Below are 16,897 nucleotides of genomic sequence, written 5' to 3' on the forward strand. Positions count from 1 at the left end.
GGGTAGACGAACTCTCAGGAGACTGGCTGCTCATTATTTATCCAATACTGTCTAGTGAGAGAGCCACTGAATCTATGAAAACAGAAGCATTGAATCTGGGAAAAGCATTTCTCTCACCAGAAGAGCATGCTCTACTGTCTGGCAAGGGATAATCCACTGAACTTTCTGTGGTCATAATTACCAATTTTCTTCCTTCCCTCCTCCCCCATTGGATGAATCATCTCTTTGCTCTGGTTTAAATCTTTTAATTAATGATTCACCCCCTTTGGTTACCTGATACAATAGGAATATCTTTGGTAACTAGAAAGGTCAATTGACTGAATTTGTTTCTTTTTGTTGAGTGATTATGCAGTCTTGCTCACTCTTGTGCATCTGTTGCAATGTTGTTTATGGAAGGCAAAGGTCTCATTTAGATTTCCAAACTACCTTGCTAAAAAGCTGACTCTATACTAACGAAATTCGTCTAATGTAGTAGACGGAAGAAAGAATGCTTGTACTATGAGAATAAACGGGTATGAGGCCCTTCCGGATTTTTGCTGGGAAAAGAGAAATCATTTTTTGTGACTCCTGGATATGCCCTCAGAATTGTTCGCCCTCGAGGTTTACCCCGTTATTGTGGGCTAAAACGTATTCAAACGCCCAGACTAAATACGCCTAAAGCCACCCACCACCCCTGGTGTCCAGGAGGAGTCAGTAAACACCAAGATTGCTTCCCGCAGCACACCCAAGTAGGAATGTAAGGGAATGCAGACACCATGTTGGTTGTGGTTAAGTGCAGTAAACTGCTTGGCGTCACTCAGCCCTGCTGCGCAAGCGTATTAAGAGTAGGCTTCACCCCGCCCCTTCTCGTGCACGCGCTCGGAGTCCCCCAACTCTCGCGAGAGAAGCGAGATTTATTCCTACGTACCGGGCCGTGCTGCTTATGGCGGCGCTGGAGAGGGGGCGCTGAGCTGTTGGGGTGAGTACGACCTCAAGGTCCAACTGAGGGTAGCAAGAACTCAGGGGAAGGGCTGATGATAAGACCAAAGCTAAGGGGAAAACCTTCTGAGTCAAGGTGGACACTCGTAGAGCTCTAGGTAGGGAAGAAGGCACCCTGATTCTCTACCCTGGGCTTTTTCATACGTCTCCCGTTCAACCGCCTGGGCCTCACGTCAGGTCACAGAGCTGAAACGAGGAGTTGAGGCCAGCCGGCTGCGCGTGGTGTTAGTGGTGGTGGTGACTAAAGTGGGGGGAGGGAGCGAAAATGGAGGCTCCAGCCGCAGCCAAGATGGAGGCAGAGGGTGCGGGGCTCGGGCGCGGAGGCTACTGGGAGCTGTAGTCTGGCTGCTTCGCCCTCTGCGGCTTGGCTGGGGAAACGGGAACTACATGTCCCGGCGGGCGGGGCGAGGGGGTGGTGGCGCGGTCCTTTGTGTGAGGTTGGAAGAGCCAGAGACCGAGAAGAGGGGCCTACTCTTGACTCTGGACCCTATAGTTTTGTGGCCGTTACCTGCTTGACTACCAGTGCCAGAGCGCACTGCGTCAGTGGCGCCTTCTTTGTGTATAGACTGAGACCCTGCTCCATCTAGATACCTAGGGGAAGTGCTTAAAGACACCTTTCCCCAGCCACATCTGGCATAGTAGCGTGGCGGAATTGACATCATTACTCCAGTCACCTAGAGCTGGGTCTCAGCACCCAGCTTTCCCCTCATCGTCTCTTCGGCGTCTTGAGAAAGGGAGCCAGTCCCTAATCTTTTAGGCACGTGGCTCCCACCCCTCTATCTTGCGGAAAGGGCGTACTCCTTGAAAACTGAGTGGTGTCCTCCCTTCCACCTCCTCTAGCTCTCACGGTGTCAGCGCCTGGCCCACATTGTGCAATGAACGGCCTAGCTTCGTCATTCTGTGTAAAATTTTTTAGAGTTCCCCCGTCGGAGACAGCTTGAAATTTTCACTATGGTGTTTCATCAGGACGAAATCTTAGTGCCAAGGTTCTTTTGCTTTAAGGTTTTCCCTTAGAAACATCCAGATGGCAGCTGTCTTGCTTAATTCACAGGTGAGGCGGAGAACGCTCACTGAAACAGGCTTCAGTCTGCAAAGACAAACTGAACGTTGTCGGGCAAGTTAATTTACTTGTTCAGTGAAAGAATATGGTGCTCTTTAAACAGTTGAGAGACAGGGCAGAGAGAGGGGGAGAATGCTCAAAGGCCCTGTGGTAGTTAAATCTTTTTGAGAGACTTAAATTTTCATCAGGCTGGTATGAGCTGGCAGTTCTCAGCCATTGCTGCTAACCTACTTTTTTAAAATACGGGTTTCAAATTATAGCCCACAAGTATAAGCTACTCTATACTAAAATGCTGAGTAATTTTCATTTTGAGCTAGAAACATTCTTGATACTACATTGAACACATACTTTGGTGTTCTTTTGGTAGTAACCAATAATGGATATATTTGGTGTAGGTAAGGATGGGGTTTATATACTTGAATAGGCATTTACCTCAGTCATAAAACCTAGATAAACATTTGGCCTTTTTGTTTCGTTTTAGCCCTAGGACTAAAATAAGAGAAGGTAATAGTTTGAGTGGTTTTGCAGCTGCTCTGGATGTTTATCATCGAGATGAGTATTTATAGCAGCTGAGTTGAAAACTAAAGTATTTGAGGCACAGAAGATAGGTTTTCTTTTTTTGTAAATAAGTTTTGACTTAAGTGTGACCTTTAGCGAGTGTGGTTGAAAATCGAGTGAAGTCCCAATAAATCAAAATTGAAAGTGTGAAAGTTGACCTGCAGTCTTGCTTTAACCCCTACCCCCTTCTTCACCTCCCCCCCAACCTGAAGACGCATCGTGTAGGGCCATCGAGTTTTGTTTTAAACAAACAAAATGCTAAAATATCAAATTATTCTGGAGTATATATAACATAAAATTTAGTGTTACAGTTCAGTGGCGCTAAGTCTCTTGACGTGAGAGGCATACTTTCGACAAAGTAGTTAAAACATGGAAATTTTGGACTGATGTTCTTTTGGACAGATTTTTGAGGAGTTGCATTTCAGAACGGTATTGCAAAATGAGATAAAAATCTTGATCTTGTTAAGTAAACAACGAATTGATGTGCTTTCTTAGCTTTGTCTTTTCAGAAAACAGAAGAGGAAGCACTTTGAGACCTATTTTGTAAGCTAGACTGTCTTAAGTGGTGAAACTGCTGTGGTGAGAGTGACTTGTTAAATCCCTTCGGCTCCGTGAGGATTTTAAAAATTCCTTTGTTTTTATATTAGAGTGTTTTCCACTTGCATGTGTGGGTGCCTAGTTAAAAACAACACAAAAGTGTTTAATATTTTAATGTCCTTTTATGCTGAGGTAAAACATTAGTGTGTGGCTGAAAATAAATTGATCATCAATTTCCCTTTGTTGCACATGTAAGCTATCCGTTGATTTGCAGCTAAAACCATTACATACCAGTTATTTGCACTTCTACTTCTCCAAATTAGTAACAACAAGCATCTATGCTAGATACTGCCTACTTTTATTAGTGAAAATCTTTGTTCAGTAGCTTTACATTTTCTGTTGCTTTAATTGGCACAGTAGTGCTTTTTTATACCCCTGCTCAGTTTGTACCTACTCTGTGGAACATGATAGCTGCCAGCCTTGGGTGGCTGTTGTGCACTTGAAGTGTGACTAGTTTGAATTGAAATGTGCTGTCATTGTATAGTAACATTGGATTTCAAGGAATGTAAAAATCTGAATTTTTTACATTGATTGCCTGTGGAGAGTAACATTTTGGATATAATTGGTTAAATAAGACATTAAATTTCCATCTGTTTCTTTGGACTGTAGTATGGTTACTAGAATTAAAATTACACATGTGGTTTGCACCGTATTTCTATTGGACACTGCTGGTCTGTGTTGTTTTCTGATGTGTCTAGAGCAGGCATCCCCAAACTACGGCCTGAGGGCCGCATGCGTCCCCCTGAGGCCATTTATCCAGCCCCCCCCTGCACTTCAGGAAGGGGTACCTCTTTCATTGGTGGTCAGTGAGAGGAGCACAGTATGTGGCGGCCCTCCAACGGTCTGAGGGACAGTGAACGGCCCCCTGTGTAAAAAGTTTGGGGACGCCTGGTTTAACCTGTATTGATTTATTGCCTACTATGCCATGGTTTCTGCTAGGCCTTTGAGGTAAAACAACCAACTGAGGAAGACATGATATAAAAGAGGTGGTTGCCAGGCATGGTAGCTCACGCCTGTAATCCCAACACTTTGGGAGGCTGAGGCGGATGGATCACTTGAGGTCAGGAGTTTGAGACCAGCCTGGCCAACATGGTGAAACCCCATCTCTCCTAAAAATAACAAACATTAGCCAGGTGTGGTAACGCACACCTGTAGTCCCAGCTATTTGGGAGGCTGAGGCAGAAGAATTGCTTGAACCCAGGAAGTAGAGATTGTAGTGATTAATAATATTATTTCCATGCTGAGCAAGGGAAAAGGAGTTGATTACTTAGCAGTCTGGGAGATTCTCAGATACACATTTAAATTGTTCCCTGGTGTTTTTATTGGTACCCTATGGTAGGTTTGTGGGGGCGATTGTTTTGTGTTGGTGACTTCCTCTGTCGCCCAGGCAGGAGTGCAGTGGCACAATCATAGCTCACTGTAGCATCAAACTCCTGGGCTCAAGCAGTCCTCCTGCCCCAGCCTCCGGAGTAGCTGGCACTACAGGTACGTGCCACCACACCCAGTGAGTTTATTATTTGTAAAATTTTTTTGTAGATACAGTGTCTAACCATGTTGCCCAGGGTGGTCTCAAGCGATCCTCCCACCTCAGCCTGCCACAGTGCTGGGAATTACAGGTGAGAGCCACTGCCCCAACGCAGTACCCAGTGTTTCATGTGACTTAAGTTTCAAGCTTTTAGGGAGATGGAGGAGATACACTTACGTTCATAGGGTTAAGGCAAAAGAGGTGATTTGTATCACCAATAAATGTTAATCCGGGCATGAGTGGATAGCCATTTGTATTAAAATGCCTGACCAATACCTTGAAGTTTTATTGAGTTAACTATAAAAATTTCATAGATGTGAAGATGTTAATTTAGCCAGTAAATTATTGGTAGATTTATTTGAGCTTTAATAGCTCCTGATAGACCTGATTAGTGCCTAGGAATGGCCCTGCAATACTCCAGACTGGTTTCAAGTCCAGAAATCTTTTTTTTTTTTTTTTGTATTACCGAATCATAGACTTGACAGTTCTTAATATAATACAACAACCTGGAGTGGGTTAATCCAGTTCAGATTTTTCAGGATAACTTGTTTTCTCCATCTTGAGTTCTTTGGGTTCATAAATAGACCAAAAGTATTAAGATAAAACCAATATACAGTCTGTATTTTTTAAAGAAGAGATTATTTCTCGATTGGATAATTAAAACTTTATACAATTAAAATTGATATAACTGTTTACACTTGAATTGGGTGCTTTTACTCATGGATTAACTACCTTTTTGATTTGATTGTTTATGGCAGCACTGGATTAGGTGCTAAAGGGAGCTGTGATAAAGAAATTTGAGTTTGCCTCTCAGAAATTTGAATAGAGTTGGAGGAACAAGATAAATAAAAATTTGAAGTAAACAGTACAAGACTTTGTTGGTGCAAATTGCTTGATGCAGGCAGCGGATGTTACTGCCCCATTCATTAGTGGGAATTAAGGTAATAAATGAGTCTGTTGGAATGGTCAAGAAAGGCTTTTTTGTCACCTTGAAGATCACAGCATTGTATTTTTTTGTGGGAAGACCCATATAAGCAAAGAAGCTAGAACAGAGATCTCCCAAGAGTTGTGTTAAGGATTAGGCGAGGGAATGGACTTTTGGGGGAACCGGAACACAATAGAGAGTAAAGATGGAAGGTAGAATAGAGACACCTGAATAGTAGTACTTAATCCTGGCTGGAAGTTGGAAACACCCGGGGCAGGGGGTGAGGGGAGATAACAACGCCTGGCACCTAACCTAGTGTAGTTAAATTTAGAATCTCTGTATGGGACTCAGGCTTTGATTTTGTTGGTTTTTGTTTGTATAAGGTTTTTTAGGTGGATGGTTAGCCAGGATTAAAAACTTCCCATCTAGAATGCTGGAAAAATAACTGAAGATGTTTGGCAGGGGAGATGAGAGATAAAATTGGAGGGTTTTTGTTTTTCGAGACAAGATTCTGATCTGTCTGTCGCCCAGGCTGGAGTGCAGTGTCACTATCTTGGCTTGCTGCAGCCTTGACTTCCTGGTCCCAAGTAGCTGGGTCTACAGGTGTATACCATCACGCCTGGCTAATTTTTTTGCATTTTTAGTAGAGGTGGGGTTTCTCCATGTTGCCTAGGCTGGTCTTGAGCTCCTGGGCTCAAGCAGTTCTCCCACCAAGGCCTCCAGAAGTGCTGGGATTACAGGTGTGAACTGTCTCACCTGGCCAAAATTCTAGTTTTTGATAGTCTGGTGGTGGTATGTGACAGGAAATGGAAAGTGTGGACACTGCAAGTTGACAGTTATATTAGACACCTGAGCTAAAGTATGTCACTTAGTAGGACAAGAAATGAATACAAAAGATATCTTGAAGGAAATACTAATACAACTTCATTGGGTGTGGAGATGGAGAGGGGAAGAATCAAGATAATTAAAGAAGTGGTCCTACCTCAAACCAGTTATATGTCGGGGCTGGGCATAGGTATTACATTAATGCTTCCCAAATATTTGAGCATCATTACCCTAAACTAGTCTGGATAATAGGAGAATGATCTAAGTAAAGTGGAATGATCAGACAAGTGTAACATTTGGTATTTGAATGAACAATATAAAGTCATGGGATGTTAGATAATAAAAAATGGCCAGATTAGCTTTTACTGAATTTTTATTTTGCATATGAGGAAAATGAAACCTAGAGAGATTAAACAACTTGTCCGTGGTATTTACTAGTACCGGTGATTGGCTTTAGGCTCCTGAGCTATTTCGTCAACTCTGACTTGTCACCTGATAGTCATTCTTCTGATGTTTTCAAATATATTACCCATTTCTCAGCATGTCCACCTTTGTCTTCTCATAGAAGTAATTTTCATTAACACCATTTTGTTAGCATTGGAGTCAGTGCAAAATAATTGTTTATTTTATAACTAATATAAAGCAGAAATCTGATTTTTACTGATAAAACATTGCTCTTCTGTAGACATTTCTCATCTATTTACTGCAGCAGTGCAAATGAGATTTGTTTGTTCACTAAGTCATCTCCTATAGGATTTCAAGACATTATACCATTTTTATCAAAAACTAAGGCACTATTTCCTGTTACATAAAGTTGAAATGTTTCATAATCTGGCTCCACTACACCTATCACACCATATATCCTATTTCTTAGCCAGGCTAGCCTGTTGATTTTCCTCTGAAACAACAAGCCACACGTGTTGCCACAGGCATTCATGCAGAAGACTTCACTTGATGCTGGGCTTAGAAAATGATATAATGCATGGTCGCTGCTCTGAAGAAACTTAGAATTTAGTGGCATATTCTGGCTTGGCTTATGTGCTATTTCATACATAGAATACTCAGCTATTTTCTTTTTTTTTTTTTTTTTTTTTTTTTTTGAGACGGAGTTTCTTGTTACCCAGGCTGGAGTGCGATGGCGCGATCTTGGCTCACCGCAACCTCCGCCTCCTGGGTTCAGGCGATTCTCCTGCCTCAGCCTCCTGAGTAGCTGGGATTACAGGCATGTGCCACCATGCCCAGCTAATTTTTTGTATTTTTAGTAGAGACGGGGTTTCACCATGTTGACCAGGATGGTCTCGATCTCTTGACCTCGTGATCCACCCGCCTCGGCCTCCCAAAGTGCTGGGATTACAGGCTTGAGCCACCGCGCCCGGCAGCTATTTTCTTTCTCTTAGAATTCTTCCTGATTTTCTAGGTTCAGTTCAAATTCCACTTCTTATTTAAAAGCCTTCTTTGTGCTTACCATGTTGCTTTGATGTACATGCAGTTGTGAATAAAAAATATGTAGTATTGGCCAGGCGCGGTGGCTCATGCCTGTAATCCCAGCACTTTGGGAGCCCGAGGCGGGTGGATCACGAGGTCAAGAGATCGAGACCATCCTGGTCAACATGGTGAAACCCCGTCTCTACTAAAAATACAAAAATTAGCTGGGCATGGTGGCGCGTGCCTGTAGTCCCAGCTACTCAGGAGGCTGAGGCAGGAGAATTGCCTGAACCCAGGAGGTGGAGGTTGCAGTGAGCCGAGATTGCACCATTGCACTCCAGCCTGGGTAACGAGCGAAACTCCGTCTCAAAAAAAAAAAAAAAAAGTATTTCTAGATAATCTGTGACATAATAGGTACCTAGATACTAATTGAGCAAAACAATTTTTGGCATTTTGTCCTATCCTCTGTTTTTTTTTTTTTTTTTTTTTTTCATGTGTAAATCTTGGTTCTCAGCAAGATTGTCTGTGCTCTCATAGCAGAAACTTTTATGTTTTCCACAGAGCTAGATCCTTACAAAATACTTGTATTAAATTAAATATTATGCCATGTAACTGAGCTTATTTGGGGGAAGAGGTCAATAAAGACTATGGAATAATTTGAGGTCTTGGGTATGAGATACCAAAGGAGGAGGTTGTTGTAGTAATTGAGAGATTGCTGTAAATAATATTACATGAGTGTGCTTCCAAGTTTTCTGCATTACTTGCATGATCTATGAGTCTAAGTTAATGAAATGAGTTTGTCCCTCTTCTCACCCACTGTCCCTGATTATTTTATATGTTATACTTAATGTCTCCATTTTTTACCTCTAGTATGAAGTGTAACAGAACAGACTTTACCACCTGAAACTGCTGCTTCAAGTTCAGATCAGGCAAGGAACAAACCTCGTAACAACTAACAAGACCAAAGAAGAGTACACTTAAGTTGAAGACACAACACTTGATCTGAAACAAGAAGTTTGTGCCTACTCAACAGCTTTGAAAGAGCACTTCCCAACGCTGCTAGTAGTCTTTGTTTTCTTCAGTGCTGTACTGTGAGATTGCCCGGTGCAGCAGCAGTTGTATTCTTTATTAGCTTGGTAGATCATTTTCTCTCGCTCTTTTTTTTAATACTAGCAACTTTCATCCTTTGAAACGTGTGCTGAAAAAGAAGAATCAGCAAATACTACTGAAAGTGCAATATTTGATTATCACTGCGAGGTAGGTTTGTAATTTCCTATTAAGAATTCGTAATTCTGGGTTTTCTGATTATTTGGTGAAATATAAAAATCTTTTCTAAGGGTATTCAGAAGCCAGTTTTTCTTTTCTTTTTCTTTTCTTTTTTTTTTTTTTTTTTTTTTTTGAGACAGTTTCGTTCTTGTTGTGCAGGCTAGAGTGCCATGGCATTATCTCGGCTCACTGCAGCCTCCGCCTCCCAGGTTCAAGCAATTCTCCTGCCTCAGCTTCTCAAGTAGCTGGAATTACAGGCACCCACCACCATGCCCACCTAATTTTTTGTATTTTTAGTTGAGACGGGGTTTCACTGTGTTGGCCAGGCTGGTCTCGAACTCCTGACCTCAGGCGATCCACCTGCCTCGGCCTCTCAAAGTTCTGGGATCACAGGCATGAGCCACCATGCCCAGCCTCAGAAGACAGTTTTTCTTTTCTCAAGTAGTAAAAAGTATCACCAGTGTCTCTTCTTAGGTAAGGACAGTATTTATGGTCAAAACCGAGATTTTTCACATCAGATTATATTAATACATGCTGGTCTCTCTTGACTTACTGGTCTCTTAGAGAAATTTTGTTTGTACAATTTAGAAGTTAGGATTTCTGATAAGAATGTGTATCTAGTCTTTCTGTGGAAGTTTTTGAAACTTTGGTGAAATTTGGTACTGATACCTGTTTCTTTCTCTACTCTCTTCAATGTTAGCTTCTTGTGAGAAGAACCTTGTTTTATATCCATACCTACATATACGGTGCATATTTGTGAATAGTTGACATGCCTACCATATTGTTAGGCATTGCTAGTGCTGAAACAGAACAAATGAATAAGATATTAATGGACTTAAGATTTAGAACAATTTATTACAAAATATCACAGTTTAATATAGGCTAGAAGATATTTATAAAGTATTAAGACTATAACTGAAGCTGTTCCCTTGGAGGGAAGGAGAAGAGTAAAGAAAGCCTACAGAGAGGGATATTTGAAGGTGAGTAGTACTTTGTTAAGAGGGAGAAGAGACATTGGTAGAGGTACAGAGGTTAACAGAATTAGCAGATTCAGGGAGACCTGAAAGTACATGGAATATATTGAGTTGTCCATTATGAACAAAGTGGAAAACACAATTTTGTTGGAGTTATGAAAGGGAAGTTCGCTGGAGGCTTGACCCAATACATTTGTCTTTATTCTGTAGGAGAGCCATCAGATATTTATAAGCAAGGGCTTAAGGGGTTTCTCCCCCAAAAGTAAGGTAGGTTTATTGCTTAACATTTTAAAGTAATATTCAAAAGTGTACCTTAAAAAGACAAATGGTGATTCTTTTGAGGGAAACACTGATGTTGGGAAGACCTGTCAAAAGCAGTGGATCAAGCGTAAGGAAGATAAAAGCTAGGGTGTAGGTAGAGAAAAAGGTAGGCGCTAGATATTCTGATAGTAGAATTGACTTGGAAGACCAACCAAATTTGAAGATAAATGTGGAGAGAATGAGTTTATCAAATCCATTTGTCCAAGCTAGAAACCTTCATTGTTCATAGGAAAGGGAAGTTAGAGTAACTTATCAATATTTTTTTTTTTTTTTTTTTTTTTTGAGATAGAGTTTCGCTCTTGTTACCCAGGCTGGAGTGCAATGGCGCGATCTCGGCTCACCACAACCTCCGCCTCCTGGGTTCAGGCAATTCTCCTGCCTCAGCCTCCTGAGTAGCTGGGATTATAGGCACACGCCACCATGCCCAGCTAATTTTTTTGTATTTTTAGTAGAGACGGGGTTTCACCATGTTGACCAGGTTGGTCTCGATCTCTCGATCTTGTGATCCACCCACCTCGGCCTCCCAAAGTGCTGGGATTACAGGCTTGAGCCACTGCGCCCAGCCAACTTATCAATATTAATATGATTGTGGAAATATATTGTATTCATTAGATAGCAATCTGAAGTTGAAAGAAATATGCTAGTATGGAATATTAAACAGTGGTTAACTTTGAGGGTAAGATTATGAAGAGCAATTTTCCTTTTTAATCTTTAGTTTCCAGATTTTCTAAAATTAGTAGACATAAAGGAATTCAGAAAGGAGTCATCAGTTTATAGGTAATAAAGGAAGAAGCACCAATGAAGAGAGCATTTAAAGAAGTAGAAGTCAGGAGGAAACACCAAGTAAGATAATTTCAAGAAGTCAATGGGAAACATTTTTTTAAATGCTACAGAGGTCAAATGAAATGAAGAATGAAAATAGGTCGTTCACTTACAAAAGCTTCATTGCTATTTCAGGAAGCATTTAGGACTTTAATTCCAATTTATTGAAGGATTGTGTAATAGTGTTGATGACCTTACTGTGCACCAGAATTAGTCCTTAACGACTAAAAACTACCGGTATACATTAAAATAAATGCTTTTTGTTTAGCCTGATCTTTGTATTGTGAAAATTAGTCGTGACTGTACAGTTGTGAAATGGTTCAGTTAAAGGGGGCACACAGTTGAGGAAACACATTTGGTAATGCAATGGAACACCTCAGATTTTTAAAGGGGGGTTTGTAAAATCAGTAAAAATTGTACATAATTGGGAACAAATTTATATGGAAGGGTGGAATTAGCCATAAAATGGCAAGAAAGAATAAGGCTTATAAAACATTTGTTTGACATGCGAAAATAGACATGAATTGTTTGGTGAATGATTTGCTCAAGGTAGACTAAAGGTAACAAGACAGGAGAAAAGCCAAACTAGGAAATTCCTGTTGTGCTTCTAGTTTTTTTCTACTAAATACAGTAATTTGCCTGCTTAGCAAAGCAAGAGAAAACTGAAGCCCCAGATGAGTGAGAAAATAACAGGATTACTTGGTAGATGCTAGGGTGCTAGTTTTTAGGTATGTGATGGTAGTTAATTAAATAGAGCCCTGTGACAGGAACTGTAAATGTCCTGATTTTTCAATCAGATGTGGGACCTATTGAGTTTTTCATCCCTAGCAAAAACCGTAGAACCAGTGAATAAAAAAACTTGACAGAGTAGCTCATGATAGCATAATGGTCAATATGGAGAAATGTTGGATGAATAACAATTAAGAGGTTAGTAACCAACTGATTTGAGAGACGTCTTCAGGTGTATGCTGCCAGGTGCTATTCTTGCCCTGTTTTTTTCCGGAGACCTAATAAGTAGTTATGTGAGTACCTGTGTGCTAAGTAAGCACTTATTTTAGGCTTTTTACATGAAGCAACTCATTTAATTATCTCAACAACTCTGTGAGACAGGTATTAAGGTAGGAGAATAAATGATTAAAAGATAAACTACACAGAGCCTGATACTTTTTAAATTAGTCACCAAATTGGAATACCAGATTAACCAACAGAAGGCGTTCTAAAAGCATTAGGTTACAGTTTTTTCTTTAGGAACAAATGATCAATTACAGAGGAACTGAAAGAAAACTTGATTTTGCTAATGTGATTTGTGAAGAAATGATGGGGATTTTTTTAGTTATACAAAATTATAAAACTTCAGTCTACAGAATCAAGGGATGTAATCACTCAGTACTGTGTATTGGTTGGGTACAATAAGAATAGTAGTGAAATGCACTTTGATGCGTAATTATTTAGAACCTATTCAGAAGACAGCAGTTAGTATGAAAAAAGGTTGTGTTCAGAAAATTGAAAAGAAACCGTGGAAATCAAGGGAATATATATTCATACTGAGAATACAGAGTGGTTTTCTAAAGATCTTATGGTGAAATAGGCTACCTTTTTCAAAGCAGCTCTTTGACAATCAGTAGAAGCTAAGCAGACCAAATTAGGGAGAAAAACAGCTTAGATGCTGTAATAAGAAATTACAAAGCATAGATTTCCACCTCCCCCAACAAAGGAACTTCCCAGTTAGGTGCTCCCACTTTGCTTTTGAGGAGTAAATCCCAGAGTTTTTCAGAGTTTCACTTGAGAGTCACAACTGAAAGCCAGTCTTTTGACCTCTGTGTTCTTTCAGGAACTTTAGTTGATTTCTTGGGTTAGAAATGAAGTTTAAATTTGACCTGAGATTTGTTCCAGTTCTACTTTTATTAAAGGGTGACTAATTTTGTCAATGACTTTTTCAATTTTAAAAGTAAATATGTAGAAAAGGGTAGAAGGTCTAAACTTTATGAGGCTGAACATACTTGTCTGTTGTGTTTTCTGTGATATGAGTAGGACCTAAAATAGTGCTGATGCATTGTAGGAACTCAATTGTGGTTGAATGAATAATGCATTGGTTAAGAATGGAATCAGAACTGGATTCTATTTTCATATTTGCCATTTTTAGCTCCGTGCCCTTAAGATGCCTAAGTGTTTTCTCATCTGTGAACATTAAATTAGATTTTCTGGTCTTTAAATACGTTTGAAATCATACTGTATAAATACCTTATGTCTCATTTCCTAATGACGTCTTGAACCATAAAGTGTGTTAGACTTTAGATTATTTCCAGGAATTTGTTATAAAAATACATTTGTTAAGAATACTTGTGCATAAAGCTTTTTCACATTACAGATTTCCCCAGGAGAGCTTTTCTGCAGTGCAGTTATTAAGAAAAATATCTGTACATTTTAATAGATGTTGCTAACTTGCATTTCTGAAAGGTTGTACCAGTTTACTACCGTAAAAGTATATGTGTTATTCTTAGCTCACTTTTTCAATATCTAACATTTTTTGTCTCTGCTGGTTTGGTATGTGAAAGTATTAATCTGTTTTATCTGAATTTTTTTATTGCTAAAATTCAGAGTTTTTAGTGTTTAAGGTTTTGAGCTTTTGTGTTTAAAGTTGAATGATTGATATTCAAGGGTGATTTATTTGCTAACTTAGTATCTTTCAGTAATTTCACATACGAGTGCCTGCTCTGTGCCAGGCACCATTTATCTAAAATCTAGAGATTTAGCTTTGAATAGAAAGTTCCTGCCCCTCAAGAATCCTATATTCTGGTAATCTAATTCTACTAATTTGCCTAGAATCGTCAATACTACTCTGGTGTATTTATACTTTTTCCCCTAGGTTTGAGTTTAAAAGCTTGGATTTTTTGTGTAATCAGGTATCGGTCCCTTGTTATTTTTTTTCAATTGGTTTCAAATCTAGAAAGTTCCCCCTTGCAAAGATTTTACAAGTATACACATCCAGGGTGCGTGTGTGTGTGTATGTATATGTGTGTGTATTATGTATATGTGTTTTGGGGTGTCTTTTTTTTTTTTTAAGACAGGGTCTCACTCTGTCACCCAGGCTGGAGTGCAAATCTAGAAAGTTCCCTCTTGCAAAGATTTTACAGATATACACATTTGGGGTGTGTGTGTGTGTGTGTGTGTGTGTGTGTATGTTTGTGTGGTTTGGGTTTTGTTGTTGTTTTTTTTTTTTTTTTGTAACAGGGTCTCACTTTGTCACCCAAGGTAGAGTGCAGTGGCAGTGGCAGGATAACAGCTTGACCTCCTGGGCTTAGTCCTCCCACCCCAGTCTCCTCTGAGTAGCTGGGACTATATGCATCTGGCTAATTTTAGCTAACATTTGTATTTTTTGTAGAGATAGGGTTTTGCCATGTGCCCTGCTGGTCTCAAATTCCTGGGCTCAGGCGATACACCCACCTCACCCTCTCAAAGTGTTCAGATTATAAGCGTGAACCACGGAGCCTGGCTGGTTTTTAAAAATATATATATATATATATATTTTTTTTTTTTTTTTTTTCCCCCGAGACGGAGTTTCGCTCTTGTTACCCAGGCTGGAGTGCAATGGCGCAGCTCACCGCAACCTCCGCCTCCTGAGTTCAAGCAATTCTCCTGCCTCAGCCTCCTGAGTAGCTGGGATTACAGGCACGTGCCACCATGCCCAGCTAATTTTTTGTATTTTTAGTAGAGACGGAGTTTCACCATGTTGACCAGGATGGTCTCAGTCTCTCGACTTTGTGATCCACCCGCCTCGGCCTCCCGAAGTGCTGGGATTACAGGCTTGAGCCACCGTGCCCGGCCCTAAATATATTTTTTAAGACATTTAACTCAGTTCATCTGAATATGTTTTTATATGCTCTTAGGCAAACAACTAACTTGTGGATTTTTTTCTCCTTGTTAATAAAAAAGCCAGATAACATTTACCTACTGGCCCCTTCTACCACCACCTTTGTTGGTGTCTTTTATAAACCAGGATCTGTTGAATTATCTACTTCCATTTGCCCTCTAACTTTATGCAATTGTTTTTGTGATAACTTCCATTTTGTTTAATAGTAAAATACCTACAAGTTTTTTGATGCTGTTGATAAATAATTTTGAGCTGGGTGTGGTGGTGCACGCCTATAATCCCAGCAGTTTGGGAAGCTGAGCCAGAAGATCAAGACCGTACTGGCCAACATGGTGAACCCCTGTCTTACTAAAAATACAAATAGGAGCTGGGTGTGGTGGCATGCACCTATAATCTCAGCTACTTGGGAGGCTGAGGCAGGAGAATTACTTGAACCTGGGAGGCAGAGATTGCAGTGAGCTGCGATTGTGCCACTGCACTCCAGCCTGGTGACAGAGTAAGACTCCCTCTCGAAAAAGAAAATAATTTGCTGCTGGGCGTGGCAGCTTACACCTATAATCCCAGGACTTTGGGAGGCTGAGGTGAGTGGATCACCTGAGATTAGGAGTTCTAGATCATCCTGACCAACAAGGTAAAACCCTGTCTCTACTAAAAATACAAAATTAGCTGGGGGTGGTGGTGCATACCTCTGCAATACCAGCTACTGGGGAGGCTAAGGCAGGAAAATCCATCCTGGGCAACAACAGCGAAACTTTGTCTCAAAAAAAAAAAAAAAAAGAATTTGCAATGCCATAAAATACAGTTTAGCCAAATTAGGAATTATTTGAAAAGTATTAACATGTCTTACCTAAAGTTGTTTGAGTGGTATGTGTTTACCTTTGGAAAAATAAAGGCCACCTCCAAATGGAGAAAGGCTAGGAAAAGAGAGCTCTAATCAGCAGAGATTCTGGGGAAAGGGGAAAGCTTTTTCATCTCTTCTGGTATTCGTCCAGGGATGAGATGAGAGTGAAACAATAGAACCAGATGCCAACATTCTTGTTGGGGAACAATTCAGAGTATTAAAAGAAAATGCTACCTTTGATGCTTTCTGATTCTGGTTCATTTTCCCTTTGGGTGAGAAAAAGGATTTCTATCTCCTACCTGCAGAGATGTGTGGTAGGATTGCAGATTTGAGAATGTGGGTTTTTTGCAGCTTTCAGGGATATTATATTTCAGATCATGTCATTGTGTCCTTGTTTAAGTAGTAATCAGAACTATAAACATGAGGCCAGGTACAGTGTAGCTCATGCCTGTAATCCCATCACTTTGGGAGGCTGAGGGGGCAATCACTTGAGGGCAGGAGTTCGAGAACAGCCTGGCCAACATAGTGAAACCTGTCTACACTAAAAATACAAAATTAGCTGGGTGTGGTGCATGCCTGTAGTCCCAGCTACTTGGGAGGCTGAGGCAGGGGGATCTACTGGAATCTGGGAAACAGAGGTTGCAGTGAGCTTGGGCTACAAGGTGAGACTCTGTCTCAAAAATAAATAAATATGCCCTGGGTGACAGAGCGAGACTTTGTCTCAAAAATAAACAAACATGAAAGAAGCACAACTTGAAAGTTACTCAGTGATGTAGAATAATGGTTCTCAATTTTATACTGCTTGTTAAAAACATGTATTGGTCATATGTGTATATATTTATAAATTGTGTAATTATAATTCTGGCTGCATTGTAAAACTGGTACAAATAAAGAGGAGAAATACGAAGT

The 16,897-nt window shown here is 40.4% G+C and overlaps 1 protein-coding gene across 6 annotated transcripts in view; it reads left to right on the top strand.

The window, feature by feature from the left end:
* Window positions 1–851: 851 nt before the first annotated feature.
* Window positions 852–16,897, top strand: part of CSDE1 (cold shock domain containing E1) — a 42,952-nt gene continuing 26,906 nt past the window's right edge. For 5 of the 6 annotated variants that reach the window (XM_003933499.4, XM_003933497.4, XM_003933496.4 and 2 more), the window contains exons 1-2: window positions 852–958; window positions 8,764–9,150. The gene's annotated coding sequence lies outside the window, so the exon portion shown is untranslated. Of the gene's footprint in view, window positions 959–4,786; window positions 4,810–8,763; window positions 9,151–16,897 lie in introns of those variants that run through there. The other variant, XM_074381216.1, reaches the window with a different exon arrangement.

Source organism: Saimiri boliviensis, chromosome 11 (assembly GCF_048565385.1).
Source record: "Saimiri boliviensis isolate mSaiBol1 chromosome 11, mSaiBol1.pri, whole genome shotgun sequence".
NCBI classification, from domain to species: Eukaryota; Metazoa; Chordata; class Mammalia; order Primates; family Cebidae; genus Saimiri; species Saimiri boliviensis.